This window comes from Dasypus novemcinctus, chromosome 30 (genome assembly GCF_030445035.2).
Source record: "Dasypus novemcinctus isolate mDasNov1 chromosome 30, mDasNov1.1.hap2, whole genome shotgun sequence".
In the NCBI taxonomy this organism is placed as follows: Eukaryota; Metazoa; Chordata; class Mammalia; order Cingulata; family Dasypodidae; genus Dasypus; species Dasypus novemcinctus.
This window is the reverse complement of record NC_080702.1, coordinates 47,202,736-47,216,411: the sequence shown is the minus strand read 5'-3', so window position 1 is coordinate 47,216,411 and position 13,676 is coordinate 47,202,736.

Here is a 13,676-nt window from a genome sequence, read left to right as displayed (position 1 = left end):
ACACATTCCCCCAGCTCCCATTAAGATTCTGTGACTAACCCTGAAATTATAAAGGCAGGATCTGCTTTCACCGATGCAGATTATTTTTTTGATGATGGGTGAAGTGGGAACCTCTGCTACAAAGAAGAGCAGGGAGAAGGAACCATTCACCATATCTCCCGGAGACACAATTTGGTTGTCTCTTCAGGAAAGTTTAGTGAATTAGCCCTCAGAGCCTGTAGGGGAAGCATTTAGAATTTTCATGCCCATAGGGATTAATGAGCCTCATTAAAGCAGTATTCTTTTGTCTCTATATGCCATGAGATATTTAGTTCCCTTTGGAAAAAATGCAATGCACATTTGTAAACTTGTGCCAGTTTTGACCCTTGGGAAAGAGCTTTGGAGCTCCTTGTTCATCTTTTACCCAAGGGGACTTCTTCCTCCCAGCATGAGGTCACCTGCTTTAGGCGTGAACTCTGGTGATACAGGGTTTCCAATATGATTTCCCTGTTGCTAATCTGGAGAGTGATTCCGGATACATGAAAATATCTTCTGTATACAATCTGTCTCCTCTGGAGTTGGCTCTTGTTAATGGGGCCACCCTCTCTATATAGGATTTCCACTTTTCTCACTGATTCTCCTCTCCCACCAAGAGTTAACTAATCCATTCTACTCATTCAACCATTGTTAATCAATTATTCAACAAACAATCAGCCATATTGACTATTAAGCACTAAACTATGAATGAATGGTAAGATATTGTCTTACGTATTTGGAACTGACAGTCTAAACAGGTCAAGAGATGTGGACATAAATAAGTCCATTACCCTAAAGTGTACAGCAGTCCTGATAAATTGTTATTTCATATGAATAAAGGTTGGCTTTTCTATTTCTTCCCATAGGCTCATGGCATTTTGTTAGGGATTACATTGAACGTGTAGGACACTATGGGTGCTATTGACATCTTAATAATTTTTATTCTTGCTATACATGAACAAAAGATAGCTTCCCGTTTAGTTCAACTACCTCTAATTTCTTTCAGCAAAGTGTTCTTGTTTTCAGTGGGCTAATCCTTCATCTCTTTAGAAAAAATAATATTCTTAGTTATTTCATTCCTTTAGAGGCTATTGTGAATGAGATCTTTTTAATTTCCAGTGGAGAATATCCTTTGCTACTGTACAAACCACAACTAGTTTTGCATGTAAATCTTGTAATTTATGTTTGGCTAGATTCATTTATGAGCTCTAAATGTTTTCTTGTGAAAGACTTGGTAAACTTCTTATATAAAGCATCATGTCACTACTTAATACAGATTCTTTTACAACTTCCTTTCCTATTTGGATATCTTTTATGGAGTATTTGCATAATTTCTATTGCAAGGATATCCAGCAAAATACAATTCAGCAATAGTGAAATCAGGTATCCTTGTCTTATTCCAGGCATCAATTTGAGGGTGTTTACTCTTAAAGCATTAGCATTGAGTATTTGCATTCCTGTGGTAATTTACACATGATAGGTAATTTACACATGATAAAAATATTATGTGTATATATAGGTATATATGTATATATGTATACACATAATATTTTTATCATGTTGTGTAAGTCACCTTGTATTCATATTTATTTACAGATTCTAAAGAAGAAAGGGCACTGGATTTTGTTAAATGCATTTTCTGCATTAATAGAGATTTTCATGTGATTTTCTTCTTCAGTTAGCTAATGTTGTCTATACATTGATTTAATTTATTATGTTGAACACACTGGCAAACTTGATAAACACCACTTGGCCATGGTGGATAATTCTTTTAGTATTCTCTTGGATTTTATTGGCTAGAGATTGTTGAGAGTTTTTCAATTAATATTTTCAAGGGAAATTTGTCCTTGGTTTTGTTACGTTACATCCTTATGTAGACATAACAAAACCCAAAACTGAATGCATAATTCACCAGTAGTAGATAATTGGATAATATTCTGGTAGCCATATGTATCTTCTTCAAGAGTAAAATTTGGATTTCCATTAGAACAGAATTATACCCTCAGTTTAGAATGAATCTTTATTGGTGCCACTTATTTTAAGGGTTCTGGAGAAGATTAAAATTCTTATCATGAGTCCAGAAAGATTTTTTTTTTTTGAAGACAAAAATAGAAAGAGCTGGAATGGTAAAGTAAGTAGAGGTCTAGGAGTATAAGGCAGAGGTGCGATGGTTTGCATTGCTCAGTAGGAACATTTTCTATAAACATATTTTTTTACGAATCAATGAAACATCTACCTGCATTAGGAATCAGGAGAAATACTCATGAGTCTTGAAAGAGCTACAATTGCCTTCTCTCTTAAAATACTCAAAAAGTATAATTTTGGAACCCAAAATTGTGTCTCCATGATCTGGTGTTAGGTGGGTAGGAAGAACTGGCTCTTAGTAGTCATTTCACCCTCCTTCTGGTTTGCACTCCAGTACTCTAGAGGATGGCAATCTAGCAGATGTAGTTCCTATTTAACCAATACTTATGATAAGAGTGTCATCCAAACAGTGTTGCAGAAAATGCTGTATATTTTTGGTGTCACCAAGTTCAGAGAAGTCTTCTTGATTATACTACGTTCTTGAAGTTAATAGAAAAAAACCAAATTCCTTAGTTGGCCTGTTCTTCACTGTTTTCTACTTCCATTTACTTGAAAGACATACCTCTAGTTTCTTCAATAATATTCAGAGTACATGCTTACCAAGTTTGTTCTCATCGTTCTAACAAAGTTTTGTGATTTTATTTGTTTTTGTTTTATTTATATTTGAGTCTGTCTAAATAAAATCAGCCATACTTGTTAACTATTTGATATAAGAACTGATTGTGCAAACACAGATCTTCCAGGCTAGGAATCTGGAAATTGAAAAATATGTTTTTGTGTGTGTGTGAGAACAAGAATGACACTATTTCCATTGGATAAATGGACACCACAAGCATGTGTATAACACTGGATATTCTCATTCAAAATGCATTGCTTGCACACTCCCTTAAAGACAGCAGATAGAAAAAATTTTGACATGCTGACATTTTTATGTGATAAATGATTTTGTTCATTATCATAATGCAAGGAATTTGGACAGAGTTGTGTCTTTAATTATATTGGAGCAATTGTCAAAAAATGGTAAGCTGGGGATTTCTATTTCTCAGACTAAGGCACACTCAAAACACAGAACTTTTCTAGGAAGGCAAGAATCAAATCTCTTTTCTCTGAAAATTATAGTCAAATGTTGAAATGACTCCAAATCAGAGTGTGATCCTGTGTTTTGATAAATTATGAAAAAAGATGAATTCACATATTGCCAAAAAAGTGAAGTGAATAAAAACAGGTTACCAGATCACATTTTATTTTCAAAATCGGATATGAACTCAGAGAAATTTTTAATCCCAAAATGTCACTCTGGTTTACCATTTGATGTGATGGCTCTGGAGTCAGGTGATAAACAAAGAATTTGCCTTTCTCTAGCTCCCGTATAAAACATTATGTCTACATGAAGACCTTGATTTTATTTCCTAATATTTGGGGTTAACACTTGAAAAAGCTTCCCTAGCCTGTCCTTTGTCATGTCTTTTCTTAACTCTATCCTTTACCATGCCTTTCTTCTGTGAGTCCCCACACACTGAGGGATGGAGATTCAATGTCTTAATGATGTGGCTCACTGAAATCTCTAATCATATTTTAATCAATCTCAGGTACAGACCAGATTACCAACATAATCCAATATCTATTTCTGTAATTCATAACAATATCAAAGTGCTATAATAGGTTAGAGAGGAAGTAGTACATGAATGTGTGGAGTTGGGAATAAGTGATAATGGACAGGATAATGAGCATGTTCCCAGTGAAGGTGAACAAGTACATGGGCAAAAACATCACAAAGACAGGAGCTGCATTTCTGTATTTTCTGAGAGCCCCTGGATGGAAAACTCTAAAATCCATTCTGCTTGCTTATTTCATGAAGATGATGATATTTCTGAAAAAGTTATCAGTGATATGAGAATTTAGCCACAAGCAAAAATCAGAAAACTATGATAAAAGGTATGATTTATATTATAAATATATTAAGTTCATATTTTTATCAATTTTTAAAAACCTAGTGGTCTTATCTGAAAATGTCTGGGAGATCAAATGCTTCTGCTTAATCTTAATAGTTTTGCTGTAGTGCCATCCTTTTCCATAATGGAAAACACTTTGCCAAGGCAAAATTTTTCATTACAAACTCTCTCAGACTTTACCATTTTCTTCTTCTTTATTTTCTTTTAAATATTACATTAAAAATATGAGCTCCTCATATAATCCCCACCTACCCTATTCCACTCCTCCCACATCAATAAGCCCTTCCAACATCGCGGCACATTCACTGCACCTGGTGAATGTATTTTGGAGCACTGCTGCACCACATGACAGTGGTCTACATTGTAGTCTACACTCCACCCATTCCACCCAGTGGGACATGGCAGGACACACAATGTCAGGCATTTGTCCCTGAAGCACCACCCAGGACAACTCGAAATCCTGAAAATGCGCCCACATCATATATCTTCATTCCTCTATCTACCATCAGCAGCTATCATGGCCACTTTCTCCACACCAATATTACAATTTCTTCCCTCACTAATCACAATAGTTCCCCAGTAGAACACCAGTAAGTCCACTCTAATCCACACTCTATTCCTCAATTCTGTGGACCCTGAGATGGTTATGTCAAGTACATGTGACAGCCAGTCTCTGAGCTTCAGCAGACTTGCAACTCCTACCCTCCGGTTTATTGGACTTACTCTGGTCTGTTAACAGGTAGTTGAAGAAGACTTTATTTTAATCCACAAATATTACCACCAGTCATTTTGTGCCCTGTGACAAAAGAGTGAAGAAAAACAAATAGTATGAAACATATTACCCGATTGCAACATTTAATAAATAAACACAATATTTAAGCAACATCCTTTGGATGAAATAGATGGAAAAAAACCCACACAAATAGATTCCACTGATGTTTCCAAGAAGACAAGAGCAATTCAATGAAGAAAGTATGGTCTTCTCAACAAATGGTGCTGGAAAAGTAGGATTCACTCATGCCAAACAAAAGGGAACTTGGTCAAAGATTGCATAATTTCACAAAAAAATTAAATCAAATGAATCTATCCACTTAAAATATGGTAAAACTTCTAGAATAAAGCATATAGAAGAGGAAATAAACAAAATCCTAGAAACACATAAGCAGCTATATTGATGAAAGAAGAAATTGATGATCTGAACAAACCAGTCACAAGTAAAGAGATAGAATCAGTCATTAAAAACCTCCCAACTAAGAAGTGCCCAGGGCCAGATGGCTACAAAGGTGAATTCTACAAAACATTCCGGAAAGAACTAACACCAATTCTGTGGAAATTCTTCCAAAAATTCGAAACAGACGGAACGTTGCCTAACTCATTCTATAATGCCAACATTACCCTAGTACCAAAGCCAAACAAAGATATCACAAGAAAGGAAAATTATAGACCAATTTCTCTAATGAACCTTTACACAAAAATCCTCAATAAAATACTTGCTAAATGTATTCAACAACACAGTAAACGAATTATACACCATGACCAAGTGGGATTCATTCCGGGTATGCAAGGATGATTCAACATAAGAAAATCAATCAATGTAATACATCATATAAACAGTTTGAAAGAAAAAAATCACATGATTATATCTATACATGCAGTAAAAGCATTTGACAAAATACAGCACCCTTTCATTACAAAAGATCGGAATACAAGGAAATTTTCTGAACATGATAAAGAATATATATGAAAAACCAACAGCCGACATCATTTACAATGGTGAAATCCTAAAATCCTTCCCTCTAAGATCAGGAACAAGACAGGGATGCCCACTCTTACCTCTTCTATTTAACATTCTCTTAGAAGTACTTGTTTGAGCACTGACGCAAGAACCAAACATAAAAGGCATTCAAATTGGAAAGGAAGAAGTCAAAATTTCATTATTTGCAGATGACATGATCCTATACATAGAAAACCCTAAGAGGTCTACAACAGAGCTTCTAGAACTCATAAATGAGTTTAGTAAAGTCGCAGGTTATAAGATCAATGCACGAAAATCAGTAGCATTTCTGTACACCAATAATGAGCAAGCTCAGGAGAAAATCAAGAAACAAATACCATTTACAATAGTCAATAAAAAATCAAATACCTAGACATAAATTTAACTAAAGATGTAAAAAACTATACATAGAGAACTACACAATACTGTTCAAAGAAATCAAAGAAGACCTAAATAAATGGAAGACTATTCCCTGTTAATGGAGAGGAACCAAATATTATTAAGATGTCTATCCTACCAAAACTGATCTACACATTCAATGCAATCCCAATAAAAATTAACACGACATTCTTTAAGGAACTAGAAAAATAAGCTTTGAAATTTATTTGGAAAGGAAAGAGGACATGAATAGCCAAAGATATTGAAAAAGAAAAACAAAATTGGAGGAATCACACTACCTGACTTCAAAACATACTACAAAGCTACAGTCGTGTAAACAGCCTGGTATTGGCACAAGGAGATATACACAGACCAATGGAACCGAATTGAGAGTTCTGATATAGATCCTCATATACATAGTCATATAATATTTGAAAAAGCCACCACACCCTCTCAACTGGGAGAGAATGGCCTATTCAACAAATGATGCCTGGAGAACTGGGTATCTATTTGTAAAAGAATGAAAGAGGATTACCATCACACACTTTATACAAAAATCAACTCAAGATAGATCAAAGACCTAAATATAAGAGCCAAGACCATAAAGACTTTGGAAAGCAGTGTAGGGAAGCAGCATATACAGGCCCTTGTAATAGGAAATGTCTTCATGAACTTCACACCAAAAGCACGAGCAGCAAAAAAACAAATAGATAAATGGGACTTCCTCAAAATTAAAGCCTTTTGCACCTCAAAGGAGTTTGTCAAGAAAGTGAAAATAGAGCCTACACAATGGAGGAAAATATTTGGTAACCATACATAGGACAGGAGACTTAAAACTTGCATATATAAATAACTGCTATATCTTGAAAATAAAGAGATAAACAGCCCATTTAAAAAATGGGAAAAAGATTTAAACAGACACTTTTCCAAAGAAGAAATACAAATGGCTAAAAAGCACATAAAAAAATGCTCAAAATCTCTAGCTACCAGGGAAATGCAAATCAAAACTACAATGAGATACAATCTTACTTCCATAAGAATGGCAGCTATGAAAAAAACAGAAGACTACAAATGCTGGAGAGGATGTGGAGGAATGGGAACACTTATTCAGTGCAGGTGGGAGTGCAGAAGGATCTAGCCATTCTGGAGGACAGTTTGGCGGTTTCTCAAAAAACTAGCTATAGATTTTCCATTTGACCCAGCAATTCCACTGCTGGGTAAATACCCAGTAGTAATTAAAATAAGGACACAAAACGATATATGCACATCAATGTTCATAGCAACATTGTTCATTATTGCCAAAGTTGGAATCAACCCAAATGCCCATCAACAGATGAATGGATAAATAAAATGTGTTACATACATACAATGGAATACTACTCGGCTTTAAGAACAAATGCACTACAAACACATGTGATAACATTGATGAATCTTGAGAACCTTATGTTGAGTAAAGCAACCCAGGCAGGCATTGAATGACAAATACTATACGACCTCAGTGATATGAAATAAGTAAATGAAGCTGCCTCAGAGAGTTAGGGACTGGATGATAGGCTTAAAGGAAACCGGGGGGTAGAGGAAGGATGTAAGCTGACAACTATATGGGTGAAATCTCTGATAAATTGGAGGTAAGTATTTGTACTAGGAAGAGATAAAATGGGGGCAAAAGGTTACTTTGGGTGGGGCTTTGTGTGCTTAAAGGGGACTAGGGATGGGAGGATGGGTAATATTGCCCAAAAACTTGTGGGGATGGTGGGGCAACATACGAACATAAGAGACTTTCAGGTATTTGGTGGAGAGTATAATGCTGAGAAAACGTTTTCAAAAATGTAATAAGGAAGGTTACCTATTTAAAATGCTTAAAGGGGATAATCTGATGTAGGATAGGCTCCTAAGGAATATGTGAGTGCACATTTTGCCATAGTGGGGTATATCATTGGGTAGAGACCCATATAATGAGAGTGAAGGTATACCCACATCCTGGGGAGAACTGATGCCATCAAATAGAGGGAATTGTATCTCTCGAGAGTAATGGTGGCTCCCAGTGCATTAGGGCAGTTGAGCATGTCAAGCCCTCAACAGTGATCCAAGTATCTCTGAACATGACCCTTCAAGCAATATAGATTGACTGTCACTGTGGGCCCTAAGGGGACGGGGAAAGAGGTATTGAATAGATGGTACCAATGTAAATCTGTGGGCAATAGAAGTGTACCAGAAGAGTACACAAGGATGGACATAAGACATGTAAAATTACACCAAAAATATACAGGGGCTGATAGGCTAAAATGTAAATCATAATGTAAAACATAAGATAACTAAAAATTTAGAAAATTGTAGTCTAAAATATAAAGCACAGTGTAAACACAAAAGTTTCCTTGTTTGAAAGCTATTGTCTCAATATTTGTCCATCAGTTTCATTAAATATAGCATGAATATGTTAAAAGATTATTGCTGTGGAAGGAAAAAGGTTTTATGTTGGATATGTGGGAGTAGTGTATATTGTATATATGAATTACTGTGATCTAAAACTCTTGTGAAGATAAGTTTAATAATTAGAAAAAGGAAAAGAAAAAGATAGGGCGTAGATACTGAGGAAAAGACAGAAGTAGTTACCTTGCCAATTTGCATACAGGGCAACACTCATGGCAGTGATGGAAGGCAAAACATCAAAAACAAAGCTTTTGCATTATTTAATTTGTTGATACCCCGATTTATTTTTACCTTAATTTTTCCAAATTAATATATACTCTATATCTAACATTTAAACTCATCACTATATTTCATTTTACTATTAATGGAACCTCACAATATGTTGGGCTTCACTTTTCAGGAAGTTTTGGATCACAGAGAGGTTCAACAATGGCAGGGGAGGAATACTGGTGTGGAATGTTATTGAGAGGGGACACATGGTTGGCAGGGATTTCTACAAGGCATATATCCAGGATACATAAAAATGATTGGGTATTTTCATGGTGGATAAAATTAAAACAATAACTGAGGGAGTGCAGAGTTCCTAGCCAGGGGAGCTCTATCACAGTCCCTAAAGGAACAGCAACAGTCCCCCAAGTGCAATGGCAAAGACCATAAAAGAATGAAGGTCCAACAACAAGCCCTTGATCCTAATGACTATGCTTGTGAGCCTGTGCACCTGGAAAAAGAACAAGGCCTAGAGCTGCAGGATGCCTAAGAATTACCTCCTGAGAGCCTCCATGTTGCTCAAATAGATCAGTTTCAAAACCAAACTAGGATGTAAATGCTTTGCCTTCCGCCCAGTGTGGGACATGACTCCCGGGAATGAGCCTCCCTGGTGCTGAGGGATTACTACCAAGTACCTGCTCATGATGTAACTAGAAAATGACCTTGAATAAAAGGGTGAACTCTGGCCAGCAGAATATCTCAATCTACATGTAATACCGAGAGTTAAAAATGCTTTTTCACCTGAATCAAGGGGGAAATAGAAAGGACAAATGAGTTTATATGGCTATGAGTCTCCAAAAAGAGCCAGGAGGTTATCAGAGGGGTTGCCCTTATGCACACCTCAGCAGAGTCTTAGAGACAGATAAAGTAGATACAACCCTGGGTATAGTTTTTTCTGAGGGCTACAGAGACCCTCAGGCTCTATGGTGATGGCAGATGGAGTTCAGTGCCATATCAGTTGGCCCTACTTTGGAGTTTGTGTTTCTGTGTGATGGAGCTGGACTCAGATGTGATCTTTATTCACAAGCCTCTCCTGTTACATTTACGAAAACTGTAGTTGGTGCTGGGGTTTAATATACACCCAGGGGACCTGAATCACTGGACTGACATGTGATAGCCAGGCCATGATCCCCAAAAGACTTCAGTTCCTACACTCTGGTTTATTGGACTTACCCCAATCAGCTAACATGGAGTTGAAGAAGGTCAACCACCACACCATGGAGACAAGAGTGCCTACAACTGAAAGCAGGAAGACTGCATCCAGCATCCATGTGGAATCTAAGCCCCCTCTTGATATAGATGTGGAGTGGACACAAACATTACAAGGTCCGCAGGATGGAGGAATATAGTATGGATTAGAGTGGACTTACTGATATTCTATTCACGAACTATTGTGATTAGTAATCAAAGAAAATGTGGCATTGGTGTGGAAAATATGGCCATGGTGGCTGCTAGGGGTAGGGAGTGGGAGGAAGAAATGTGATGTGGGGGCATTTCTGGGACTTGGAGTTGTCCTGGGTGGTGCTGCAGGGACAGTTACCGGACATTGTAGGTCCTCCCATGGCCCACTGGATGGAACGTGGGAGAGTGTGGGCTATGACGGGGAACACTGACCTTGAGGTGCAGCGGTGCTCAGAGACGTATTCACGAAATGCAATGAAATGTCTCATGATGATGGAGGAGATTGTTATGGGGCGAGGAGTGGGGTTAGGGTGGTAGTGGTATATGGGGACCTCATATTTTTTTAATGTAATATTTTAAAATAAATAAAGACAAAAAAAGAAAAAAACACAAAAATTCCATTTAATTTTTGATGCAGCAATTCCATATTTAGAAATTTATCCTAAAATGCACATAAATAAAGGAATATAATGCATATACAAAAAATCATATCGAAAATCTAGGGGTCTGTGTTGTGGTAATGAGTTTTCCATTATAGCACCCAAAGCATGATGCAAGAGAGAAAAATATAATTATTTTGTTTTTTTTTTCAAATGTATAACTTCCACACTTTCAAAGAAGGGATTGCAAAGAAAATATAAAGATTTGGAAAAAAAATATTTAAAAAACACATGTGATAAATGATTTATATCCAAATACACAAATAACTTTTAACAATGTAGAATATAATAGTAAATGCCAGATTTAAAATGAGCAAAATATCTATGCAGAATCCTAACATAAGTAGATGTAGACTTCCAAGGAAGCATACAAATGAAAGTCCAAAATTCCTGGTACCTAGGGATTATTACCAAGAGCCAAGTATCAGTGCATCTGCAAAAAAACACTTTGAACAAAAGGGGTAAATATTAAACAGAAAAACATTTATATGACTAAAAGATTTCAAAGTGAGTTAGTAGGTATTCCAGATGTTATGTTCATGAACATTTCAGAAAGATCTCACTGACTGCCTCAGTAAATAGTGGCTCAAACACCAGGGCTCTTGAGGGCTCTAGAGACTTATAGACCCTAAGAAGGGCAAGCAATCTCAGGAACTCTGAACCTGTCAGTGAAGCTTACTTTGGAATTTATTCTCCCCAGTGTAACAGAGTTAGACTCATTTATAATTTCCCTACACGTGACCTTTCTGCCCCTTTTATTTGAGCCTATAATTAACACTACATATATATATATAAGTGCTAAATATATATACTTTATCTATCTATCTATCTATCTATAATTCCATTCTAGTAGTGGTACCTGGGGATGTTGGGTCCTACTGGGAGGAGGTGATGTTTCAAATGAAAATTGACAACAAAGAATTAGGAATTGGAAAAATGAAATCATTTTGAAACATTTGGTCCATTCTTCTGGCAGGATTTGGCCCTTTCCTAAATGCAAGTGTTAAACAGAACTGGGGGTTGAGTAGAGACAGGGCAGTAGGCAATCTAATGTTTTGAGGAGAGGTGACTGAAAGTGAAGCTGCAAATTTTCTTGCAGTTAACCCTAAATTTCATGACCATTCTTCTCTCATGCAAATAATATTCCCTTGACTTCGTGAGGATTTTCTATGAAATGTGTTTGCATTTTCTTTTACACTATACTCTTTTCTGTGGAAATATTATGATTTTCAAGGAATTACTTAGTGTGGAACAGCATTCAAAGGATAATATCTAATAAATGCATTTATTATCATATATTTTGCAGGGAATAAACATTTTGATCCTTTTGCAAAACTTTTATGAGTAATACCAGTTAAAAATCTTCTATAATGCATCATGACTTGCGGGGAGCCCTGCAAAGCAGGGTCCCTGCAAGCCTGCAAAGTGAGCTCCAAGTTCACAATAAGAATGTAGACCAAGTGTACCTGGAGAATCTGGAGATAAAGTAGGAGTTGCCTACTGGGCAAGGTCATGTACTGAGCTGAATATGCTGAGTATGGATAAGAAAGAAACTGTTATCTGTAGACTTATGGATAGAAGAATAACTTTTGTATTTTTTTGTGACCTTGAATCACAAAACTTCTGAATGTGCTGTTTTCCCTTATGGTATAAAATATAATGCGTGATTAACCCAAGGGCCTGAGGTAGTTGCAAGCTCCTCACAGTCCACATGCTCCCCGCTATTTTGTGTCTTTCATTTCTCAGATTCACACGTCTCTCACCTCAGGAAACTGTTCAGTTGCGTGGCTCATAGCAATGATGAGTAAATTTAGTTAAGGATGGAATTCCTCTGCAAAGTAAAGAAAGTCCAAACATAATAACACTTTTCAGGAATTAAGGCTTTATTAACCCACAAATTACAAATCTAGAGTTAGGGAGCCCAGAACCAGGACGATGTTTCAGTGAAATGACTAGGGTCTTAGTATTTACTAACTTATTATGTGGTTTTCATTCTCATGATCACAGAATATGGGTCGAACCTCTAGGCACTGATCTTTATCCCTGTCAGGAAGATTGGGGGAAGAATCATTGGTGTAGTCACATGTATTGAAAGATGAATTTTGGGGAAGTGAAATATTATTTTCCATAGTGCCTATACCACGTTATAACCCCACTAACAATCCTCCAGAATTCCAATGATTTTTTCATAATTCAAAACACTTATTATTTTTCCTAAATTTACTAATATAGCCCTTCTTGTGGGCCTGAAGTTGATTCATTGTAGCTTTAACTTGCATTTCCCTAATGGCTAAAGATGTTGAGCATCTTTTCATGTATTTATTATCCATTTATATACATTCTTTAGAGAAATATTCCTTCAAGATCACTGGTATATTTTTAACTGGATTGTTTTCCTTTTTCTTATGGCAATGTACATGTTATTTATATATTCTATATAGTATGCCCTCAATTGCTATATCTTATTTTAAAGATTTATTTATTTTATTTATATCTCCCCCTGCTCCCCCATTGTCTTCTCTTTGTATCCATTCACTGTGTGTTCTTCTGTGTCTACTTGCATTCTCATTAGTGGCTCTGGGAACTGATTCTGGGACCTTCTGGATTGTGAGAGAGGGGATTACTCTCATATACAATCTCAACTCCTTGTTCTGCTCTGTTTCTTTTTTTCTCTCCTCCTGTCTCTTGTGTAATCTTTTGGTGCCGGCTCTCAGCATGAGCCAGCACCCCTGCATGGGTGGTCTCCCTACGTGGGGTGGCATTCCAGCATGCACCAGCACTCCATGAGGCCCAGGTTGCCATGTGGGCCAGCTTACCCTCAACAGGAGACCCTGGGCACCAAATCCTGGACCACCTATAAGGTAGATGGGAGCCAATTGGTTGAGTTACATCTGTTTCCATTCTATAGCTTTTTTCTCTCTCTCCTTATATCTT